The sequence below is a fragment of the Sorex fumeus genome, unplaced genomic scaffold (genome assembly GCF_029834395.1).
Source record: "Sorex fumeus unplaced genomic scaffold, SorFum_2.1 ptg000006l, whole genome shotgun sequence".
In the NCBI taxonomy this organism is placed as follows: domain Eukaryota; kingdom Metazoa; phylum Chordata; class Mammalia; order Eulipotyphla; family Soricidae; genus Sorex; species Sorex fumeus.
Window position 1 is genome coordinate 42,418,712 of NW_026606063.1, and position 11,817 is coordinate 42,430,528.

Genomic DNA, 11,817 nt, shown 5'->3' on the forward strand with positions numbered 1-11,817 from the left:
GGCCAACACTCACATGGCAGCAGGCAGTTTAGTCAGACCAAGAAATCTAGTGTAACATCTTAGTCTCCATACCTCCACACCAACATGAAGAAACAACGCAAATCCCCACCACATGGGGAGGATGTTTTAAAGAGTCCAGAGGCCTCAGTAGGTGCTACTCACCTAAAAGACCTCTCTGAGAAAGAATTAAGATATGAAGTATTGAAGATGTTCAATAAACTCAATGAAACAGTCAGACAAATATTCAGAAACATGACAGAAAGAATCAAGAAATTATGGGAAGAAATGAGAGCAGAAATTGGAAAGCTAAGCACAGAAATGTCACGAATAAAAGATTTCATAGATGAAATAAAAAATTCAGTCTGTGCCCTCAAAAGTAGAATGGCCACAGCTGAAGACAGAATCAGTGAGCTGAAAGATCAGCTGCACCAAGCCAACAGCAACAACAATGTCAAGAGACCTCAAAATAGCTCTAGAGCAAATCAGAGTCCTAGGAGATGATTCCAAGAGGAACAACATTAGAATCATTGGAGTACCAGAAGCTCAGGGAAATAATCCCAATGAAAAAGCAATGGTCAAACAAATCATTGCTGAAAAATCCCCAGAGCTGGACAATGCAGCTATTCAGATTCAAGGAGCCGGAAGGGTATCAGCTAAAAGAGACCCTAACAAAAACACTCCAAGACATATCATAGTAAGAATGATGGATGCCATGGATAGAGACACAATACTGCAAGCAGCAAAGTCAAAGAAGGAAATCACATACAAAGGAGCACCCCTTAGATTCACAGCAGATCTATCAGAGGAAACCCTCCAAGCCTGAAGGCAATAGTGGGATATAGCAAAAAAACTCACTGAAATGAATGTTTCACCGAGAATACTCTATCCGGCTAAACTCTCACTCAAACTCGAAGGAACGGTACACTATTTTCAAGATAAACAGCAGCTCAGGAATTTCATAGACTCAAAACCAAACCTAAAAGAAGGGCTAAAGGGGCTACTTTAGACAAGACAAACCCTACAAGCACAGCAGACCCTTACAAAAGATGACACAGAACCCCATAACAATAATCTCTCTCAATGTCAATAGTCTAAATTCACCAATTAATAGACACAGAGTGGCAAAATGGATTCAGAGACAGAACCCAACATTCTGCTGTCTATAAGAAACTCATCTCAACAGTCAGAGCAAACACAGACTCAAAGTTAAAGGATGGAATACAATCCAGCAAGTAAACAGCTCCCTCAAAAGAGCTGGGGTGACATACTAGTATCTGACAACATCAATTTCAGGTTAAAAAAGATTATAAGGGACAGTGAAGGCCATTTTCTATTCATCAAGGGATACATACAACAGGAAGAAGTCACACTCTTAAATGTACATGCACCTAATGAGAGAACAGCTAAATATTTAAAACAACTGCTAACATATTTAAGGAGGACATTGCTAGCAACACAATAGTGGTCGGAGACTTCAACATCGCCTTATCACCTCTGGATAGATCACTGTCCTCCCCATTGTTCATCGATTTGCTCGAGCGGGCCCAGGAACGTCTCCATCATGAGACTTGTTGTTACTGTGTTTGGCATATTGAATATGTCACGGGTAGCTTGCCAGGCTCTGCCGTGTGGGCGAGATACTCTCAGTAGCTTGCTGGGCTCTCTGAGAGGGGCGGAGGAATCGAACTCGAGTCGGCCATGTTGGCCGCATGCAAGGCAAACGCCCTACCGCTGTGCTATCACTCCAGCCCCTGGACATATCAACAAGAACAAAACTCAGCAAGGAAACATTGACTTTGAAGGAAAAAATAGAAGAGGGAGGGCTTATAGACCTATACAGGGCTTAACACCCCAAAAAGAAAGAATACACATTCTTTCCCAGAGCAGATGGAACATTTTCCAAAATAGACCAGGTGCTAGGACACAAAACATATCTCAATAGAATCAGGAAGATAGAAATAGTATCAACAATCTTTTCAGACCACGATGCACTGAGAATAGAAGTGAATCACACATAGACACAGAGAATCAAATCAAACACCTGGAAATTAAACAACTCAATGAGTCAGGAAGGAAGTCAAGGATGAAATCAAAAGATACCTGGAAAAAAATGAGACTGAAGACACAAGCTACCAAAACCTATAGGATGCAGCTAAAGCTGTGTTAAGGGGAAAATTTATAGCTCTGCAAGTATTTCTCAGGAAGGAGGAAAGGGCCCACATAAACAAATTGACTTCACAGCTCAAGAGCTTAGAAAAGGATCAACAAAAGGAGCCCAAATCAGGCAGAAGAAACGAGATAAAAAAAAAAACTTAGAGCAGAAATCAACGATATGGACCCCCCCCAAAAAAACAATTCGAAAGATCAATGAAACCAAGAACTGGTTCTTCGAGAAAATAAACAAGATAGATAAACCACTCGCAAAGAAAGAGAGAGAGAACCCTAATAAACTGAACCAGAAATGAGAAGGGGGATATCACAACAGAAAGCAAAGAAATTCATAAGATCATCAGAGACTAATTTGAAAGTCTGTATGCCACAAAACAAGACAACCTAGAAGAAATGGATAAATTCCTGCATTCCTATAATCTCCCAATGCTGAATCAAGAAGATCTAGAGTACCTGAATAGATCTATTAACATCAAGGAAATTGAAACTGTAATCAAAAGTCTTCCCAAAAACAAAAGCCCAGGTCCAGATGCATTCACTAGCGAATTTTTCCATTTAAAGAGGACCTATTGCCAGTTCTTCTCAAGCTTTTCCAGGAAATTGAAGAAACAGAAACTCTTCCAAACAGTTTCCATAAAGCCCATATATCTCTAATACCAAAAGAAAACAAAGACACCACAAAAAAAGAAAACTACAGGCCGATATACCTGATGAACATGGATGCAAAGATTTTCAACAAAATACAAGCAAATAGAATTCAACAACTCATCAAAAAGATCACAACCATGACCAAGTGGGATTCATCCTGGGGATGCAAGGATGGTTTAATACTCAGAAATCAATCAACATAATCCATCATATCAACAAAAGAAAAGATAAAAACCGTATGATCATATCAATAGACACAGAGAAATCTTTAACAAGATCCAGCACCTGTTTATAATAGAAACCATCGCCAAAATGGGTATAGAGGGGACTTTCTCAAAATACTTAAAGCCATCTACCACAAGCCTATAGCAAGCATCATCCTCAGTAGGGAAAAACTGAGAACCTTCCCTCTAAGATCAGGAATGAGACAAGGTTGCCCACTCTCTCCACTGCTGTTCAATATAGTACTGCAAGTACTTGCAATAGCGGATAGGCAAGAAAAGGATATTAAGGGCATTCAGGTAGGAAAACAAGAAATCAAGCTCTCACTATTCGCAGATGGTATGATACTATATTTAGAGAACCCTAAAACCTCTACCAAGAAACTCCTAGAAACAATAGACTTGTATAGTAAAGTTGCAGGCTATAAAATCAATACCCAAAATTCCATAGCTTTCCTATACGCAAATACTGAGAGAGAAGAACGTGACATGATAAACACAATCCCGTTCACAACTGTGCCCCACAAAATCAAGTACCTAGGAATCAGCTTAACTAAAGAAGTAAAGGACCTGTACTAAGAAAACTACAAAACGCTACTTCAGGAAATAAAAGAGGACCGAGAAAATGGAAAGATATCCCCTGCTCATGGATTGGGAGAATTAACATTGTCAAAATGGCAATATTTCCCAAAGCATTGCACAAATTCAACGTGATACCCCATAATGATACCCATAACATTCTTCAAAGAAATGGAACAAACACTCCTGAAATTTATATGGAACAATAAGACCCCACAAACAGCTAAATCAATTCTTGGGAAAAAGAAAATTGGAGGAATCAACCTCCCTAACTTCAAACTCTACTACAAAGCAGTAATAATTAAAACAGCATGGTACTGGAACAAAGGCAGAGCTGCAGACCAATGGAACAGGGTTGAATATACTGACATCTTCCCCCAAACATATGATCATCTAATCTTTGACAGGGGAGCAAGAAATGTGAAGTGGAGCAAGGAAAGTCTCTTTAACAAATTGTGCTGGCAAAAGTGGACAGCTACATGCAAAAATGGGCTCAGATCTCTGCCTAACACCATGTACAAAAGTAAGATCAAAATGGATTAAAGACCTCAACATCAGACCGGAATCCATAAGGTACATTGAAGACAAAGTGGGCAAAACCCTCCATGACATTGAAGCTAATGGTGTCTTCAAAGATGTCATGCCACTCACCAAGCAAGTGAAAGCAGAGATAGACAAATGGAACTATCTTAAACTAAGAAGCTTCTGCACCTCAAAATAATCAGTGACCAAAATACAAAGACAGTCTACAGAATGGGAAAGGATATTCGCCAAATACACATCTGACAAGGTGTGGATATCAAGGATATACAAAGTACTGGTAAAACTCCACAAGAAGAAAACATCCAACCCCATCAAAAAATGGGGCGACGAATTGAACAGAAATTTTCTCAAAGAAGAAATCTGAATTGCAAAAAGGCACATGGGAAAATGTTCTACATCATTAATCATCAAGGAGATGCAGATCAAAACACCAATGAGATATCATCTCACATCACAGAGACTGGCCCACATCCAAAAGAACAAAAGCAACTGGTGTTGGTGCAGATGTGGCGAGAAAGGGACCCTCCTCCACTGCTGGTGGGAATGCCGACTGGTTCAGCCCTTTTGGAAAACAGTATGGACAATTCTCAAAAAATTAGAAAGTGAGCTCCCATTTGACTCAGCAACACCACTCCTGGGAATATATCCCGGAGAGGCAAAAAAGTATAGTTGAATTGACATCTGCACTTGTTTGTTCATTGCAGCACTGTTCATTGCAGCACAATAGCCAGAATCTGGAAAAAACCTGAGTGCCTCAGAACAGATGACTGATTAAAGAAACTTTGGTACATTTACACAATGGAGTACTATGTAGCTGTTAGAAAAGATGAAGACATGAAATTTACATACAAGTGATACTACATGGAAAGTATCATGCTAAGCTAAATGAGTCAGAAAGAGAGGGACAGACATAGAAAGATTGCATTCAACTGGGAAACATAAAGTAACAAAATAGGAGACTAACACCCAAGAATAGCTGAGATAAGTACCAGGAGGTTTACTCCATGGCTTGGAGGTCCGCCACACATGCTAGGGGAAAAGGCAGCTCAGATAGAGAAGGGAGCACCAAATTAAGGGTATTGGGAGGATCCTCCCAGGATGGGAGATGCATGCTGAAAGTAGACTATAGACCAAATATGATTGCCACTCAATGCCTCTTTTGCAAACCACAATACCCAAAAGGAGAGAGAGAGAGAACAAAAGGGAATGCCCTGCCACACAGGCAGGGTCAGAGGGGGTACTGGGGGTTGGGAGGGATACTGGGATCAGTGATGGTGGAGAATGGTCACTGGTGGAGGCATGGGTACTCAATCATTGTATAATTGAAACCCAAGCATAAAAATTTGTAAGTCTACAACTGTACCTCAAGGTGTTTCACTAATAAAATTTTTTTAAAAAGGTCCTTAATGTATGAAACACTATTACAGTGTAATAAGAAAAAACTATTACCTCAAAAGAGTGGGCAAATAGGCAAATAGAAAATTCACAAAAAGAAATGCAAAAAAAATCAATAAAAATTTACTTTAATTATTCTCACCAAAGAAAAGTCATCTTAAAACAATGAGATTCCATTTTGCCTATCAAATTAGCCATAATCACGAAGTATAGACATTGAGGTTGGATTAGTAGCTTGGTAAATAAGAACTCAGGTAAATACTGACTCTGGAACTATGTTGAGCTTTGTATGATTATTCATTCTACTACATTTTGTCCATAGTTGCTTTGTTGCCTTATAATAAATATGGGTCAATCTGCTTGATTTCACAGAACAATTTTTCCCTCTTCTGATTTTTCAGTCTGCCTGACATTTGTTAATGCAGCAGCCAGAATAGACTTGAGGTCAAGAAAATGACATCATTGGAAGTCAACTCAAGTGTAGAGTGTTGTGTTGATCGGCTATTTCCTGTCCTGTTAGAGAATTTCACAAAGAGAAAGTTGAACTGGCAATAGACCTAAAAGTGTACAATAAATCATTTTTCATGGCGTGTTGAATAAATTACCAAAATGTTTTAGATAGAGATTACTTTCAAGTTGTTTGGGAGTGGGGAGGTAGGAAATTAGTGTTTAAACATAGCAAAACTCCAGAGGCGTTTTCATCATCACTGGCTAAATGCCATGCTCTAGGGATACAGCTGACCTAATAAAAATGCTTCCAATGTTCATTAACCTAAAGAGGATGTGTGTGTGTGGGGGGGGGGGGAGGGCAGTCAGGGAGGATGAGAGGAGCGGAAATATTAAGACAAAAGACTAGGATTTTCTGTCAAGCAGGTAAAATAGAAGAGTAAATTCAGTAAGAAGTGTTTGAGGAGAGTTCAATTTGCTCAGATGGAAATGCCACTTCATATGCTACACCTTCTCAGGACCCTAGGCTCCTCGTTTTATCCCTGTTGCTGATATCATCTCAATCATGCTCACGTGAGTGTTGAGGACTGTGGTAACTGGAACATTCTCTGTTTCATATACACACATCAAATATTATCTCAAGAATAAGTACATATATTAATAAATATATAACATTGCATTATATAATTATAGGTCCTATATATAAGAGTGGGACTCCACGCCAGGCTGTGGGGTGGAGGAGAGGTCTCCCCACCCCAAGGGACCCAGCCCTGGCAGCCGACCTCGACTGTCACGCTCCAGGTCGCTTTCTGGACATTCAAGTCGAGCCTCACTGAAGAACGAAGTCCCACAGAACCCAGATAATGTGGAAATTTGTGACCTTGGACTCTGGACTCAATGGGACTTGGAACAGAGATCCTCTGCCTGTTTCCCCCAGTCTCCAGTGACTCAGAAATCACACCCATTAGCCACACCCTGCAGGCACCAGATAATCTCCTCAGATGGGAGTATAAAAGGAGGCTCCCAGAACCATACCACTGGATGCCACACCAGGCTGTGGGGTGGGTGAGAGCCCTCCTCACTTCAAGGGACTCAGCCCTGGTAGCCGGCCTCCACTACCCAACCACCGCCATGCTCCAGGCCGCTTTCCAGACCGCATGGCCGACACATTATAGGACACTTCTTACCCATTTATGCCTCTCAGAGAGCCCGACAAGCTACCGAGAGTATCCCACCCGCATGGGCAGAGCCTGGCAAGCTCCTCGTGGTGTATTTGATATGACAAATACAGTAACGATAATAGGTCTCATTTCCCTGACCATGAAAGAGCCTCCCTGTTCTTTCCATTCTAGTCCTTGGTTCCCAATGTGGAATTCTTCGACTGATCTTCTCAGTCCTATCTTGGCATTAAAATCACAAACAAAGAGAAGTCACAAAATTTACATACAAGTGGTACTACACGGAAAGTATCATGTTAAGTGAAATGACTCAGAAAGAAAGGGATAGACATAGAAAGATTGCATTCATCTGGGGAACAGAAAGTAGCAAAATAGGAGACTAACACCCAAGAATGGCCGAGATTAGTACCAGGATTTTTACTCCATGGCTTGGAGGCCAACCGCAAATACTAGGGGAAAAGGGAGCTCAGATAAAGAAGGGAACACCAAATAAAGGTATTGGGAGAATCCTCCCAGGATGGGAGAAGCACGCGGAAAGTAGACTATAGACTAAACATGATTGTCACCCATTGCCTCTTTTGCAAACCACAACACCCAATAAGAGAGAGAGAACAAAAGGGAATGCCCTGCCACAGAGACAGGGTAGGATGGGGGGGACGGGGAGGTGGGAGGGATACTGGGATCCATGGTGGTGGGAAATGGGCACCGGTGGAGGGATGGGTATTTGATCATTGTATAATTGAAACCCAAGCACAAAAATGTGTAAGTCTGCAACTGTACCTCATGATGTCTCACTATTAAAAAAAATTTTTAATAAGAAAAAATGATAAAAAAATCACAAATATCTTGTAGAAGGTGTGGTCTTCTTTATAGAACTTCTCCAGCTCTATGTAGAACTTCTCAATTTCTCCTTCATCATAATTGGATGTTAATGCATAAACAATGAAGATAGAAACTGCCAGCAGTGAGTCACATCTATTGGGTTGTTAGGCATTTGAATGAATCAATGCTTATGGCCAAGTTCATGTTGACAAGGACACCGACACCTCTGACGCCTCTTCTGTCACATGTTCCGAGGAACAGTTCTTCTCCAGTGTCTAAAACAGCGTGATGCTATTGATGCCTTGTGTCTTGGTCAGACCAATGATGTCGTACTTGATCTTTCGCGCTTGTACCATCAGATCCTCGATGGATGCATCCGATGACAGCATACATGCATTGAAAGTACAGTCATTTTTGTCTTTCTTCGTTTTGGCAGCCTAGTTCGACCTTGAGATTTTATCAGCCTCTCCTTTCTCATCCTTCTTAACGCTGCCATATTGGTGCCTCTTTCAGGATCAGGGGAATGAGACCCATTCTATTTACTGGTTTTGGCATATCAAATATGCCATAGATAGCTTGCCAGGCTCTGCTGTGTGGTTGGGATACTTTTGGTAGCTTGCCAGGCTCTTCAAGAGGGATAGAGGCTTTTAGGGAGGACTCTAATCATCCTTGCAGATGTTCCCATGGTTCAAACCATATTAGAACCCTATAAAATATGGCACAGCAATCCTGGAAGATGGGTATTAAGTGTCTTATGATGTGTCCGGAAAGCATCCTGTAGTGGGACGGCGGCTGAGTAGTGGAGGTAGTGGAGGTCTGACAGCGAGGTATTTATCTGGTACTGGTAGGGTGGGTCTTCTGTGTGTAATCCCTGGGTCGCCAGTGGCTGGTGGAAGCAGACAGGGCAGGGTAGTGGGGGTCTCCTTGTTTTAATCCGTTGGTCACCTGAGGTTGGTGGGAGCAGGCAGAGGATCTCTGTTCCTGGGTCCATTGAGCCTGGAGTCCAAGGTCTCAGAGTTCCACTTATCTGGTTCTGTGGGGCTTCACTTGTGCGTGAGTCTCAGAAAGCACCCTTGAGTGTGGCGGGGGCTGGGGAGTGGAGGTAGTGGAGGTAGTGGAGGTCTGCCAGTGAGGTATTGATCTGGTACCTAGAATGGAATGAACAGGGTGAGAGACTGTCTGAATTCATCCTGTCAACCAAGACCATCCATGGTAACTCACAGCTTCAGAAGGCTGAATCTAAACATTGAACTTGGGAGTCTCCAAGTGGATGGTTCCACAACGAAATTGACCACATCATATTCAATCAATGGTTTTGCCTGACCGATGTCGCTGTTGTCCCAAAATTCCAAACGGAATCAGACCACCGTCTCCTTCATGCAAAATTCTACTTCACAGAGCAGGGAGAAAGGGCTGCAAAATTAAAGAAGAGAACTCCCAGAACGACCAACAACTGGAGCTCTTTGGCACTATTGCAGCAACATGGGAAGATGCCGTCATTGACAACATTGACAAGCAACACAATCGACTGGTTCAGCACCTCCATGATTGTGCGAAGAATGCCGAGAGAGATAGCCACAAAAAGATGCCTGTCTTCAAAAACTCTTGAACTTATTCGCCAACATGGCTTGACGCAACCCTCAGGCAACCGCAAGCAAATGTCCAAGTTCGCAAAGCAATGCAGAGAAGCGATAAAGAAAGACCTCAAAGAGAGAAGAGCAGCAGTGTTGGCAGATGCAGCAGAAGCCAGGAAAAGCATTTGCAATGCCTGCCTGAACTTCACCAACTACAAGACCAAGATGATTGCACTCTGATGTCCTGATGAATCTACACATCTTCCAGAAGGGCAATAAAGAAGATTATCCATGACTTCTACTCGGATCTCTTCTATAGACACGTCCACCTGCCCACATACCAAATTCCTCAGGATGGATATGTCATTCCCAACGTTCTCCCTTCTGAAATCCAACATGCCATTTTGTTGGTAAAGAAGTGAACAGCACCTGGTCCAGACAAGGTCAGACCCAAACACCTGAAGAATCTGACATTAGTACTCATCAATACCCTGGCTTGGCTCTTCACATGCTACCTGTCTGAATGCAAGGTTTCGTCCCAGTGGAAAACCAGCAGGACTGTACTACTGTACAAGGGAGACATCCACGGCATTGGCAACTATCGTCCGATCTGCCTGTTGTCTGTCATCTACAAGATGTTCACTTGAGTCATCCTGAATTGGACTGGCAGAACACTAGATGAAGGACAACCATGCAAGCAAGCCACGTTCCGAAAAGGATTCAGCATGATCGGCCATATCCATACAATAAACAAGCTCATTGAGTTTTCTCAGGGAGTTCAAGATGCTGCTCTGTCTAACATTCATTGATTTAAAGAAGGCCTTTGATTCTGTTCAGATGGAAGCAGTCATCGAAGCCCTAGCCAAACAGGGCGTTCAAACTCAATACATCAGGATCCTCCATGAGCTGTATTACGGATTCAGTACCAGTATCTCACCATTCTACAAAGAAGTGATCATCGATGTCAAGAGAGGGGTTCGGCAGGGTGATACTATTTCACCGAAACTCTTCAGTGCCACCCTCAAGAACATCATGCAATGACTGGAAAGGGAAGGAATGGGAGTGAAGATAGATGGTCAGCGACTACACCACCTCCACTTTGCTGATGACATCGTTCTAATAACACCAAACATTAGCCAAGCAGCACAAATGCTGGCCGACTTCGACCGTGAGTGTGGAAAAGTCGGAGTACAGCTGAATCTCATGAAAACAATGTTTATGAGAAACAGTCTCATTCCTGACGTTCCATTTGCTCTCAATGGAATGAACATCTCCGAATGCAACAGTTATATGTACCTAGGTCGAGAAGTCAACATGAAGAATGACCTGGCACCTGAGTTGCACAGGAGAAAGAGAGCACTTGCAATGCCTTCAAGAGCATCAAAGAAATAGCTAAGAGGACGGAGAACCTCTGGCTCCAGGCACATCTCTTTGATTCCACTCTTCTTTCTGCATTAATATACGCCTCAGAGATCTGGGCCCTATGAAAACAGGATGAGAATGCTATTAGGGTCTCCCAAAGAGGAATCAAAAGAGCAATGCTTGGAGTATCACACTTCACTCAAATAAGAGAAAGAATCTGGAGTTCCGACCTCCATTGATGTTCAAGAATCAGGGACGCTGTCTTGTTTGCCAAGGCATCGAAAATCAGTTGGGCTGGACACATAATGGGATTTGGAGAGGACCGCTGGACTAGAGCCATTACCAACTGGATTCCATGGGATGTCAAAAGACCGCTGGCTGCCCACCTAACGAGATGGTCAGACTTCTTTGTCAAGACCCCGAATGATCGGTTTGAGGCTCTTTGTTTTCCTAGAATGAGCAGATGCCATTGGGCTACACTAGCACGTGACAGGGACAAATGGAGACATTACTGGCGCCTGCTTGAGCAAATCAGCATGAGTAACGGAATGTCAAATGATCAAGTGATCAAGTGAAAGAACCTCCAATCATTGGGAAAAGACGAGTAAGAAGAGGTTGCTAAAATCTTTGGGCCAGGAGGAATGAAGACGTTACTGGAACCCACTTGAGTAATTTGAGATCAACGGGATGACACTCATACAGTGATATACTATGTACTAGAGTACATACTACATAAAGCATGTATTTTCTTTTCTTGTTCTTGTTTTTGGGTTTAAGGCCACATTCAGAGTGCTAAGGGGTTACTCCTGGCTCTGTGCTCAGGGATCATTTCTGGCGGATCTCAGGGAACCATAGGAGGTGCTGAGGATTGAATTTGGT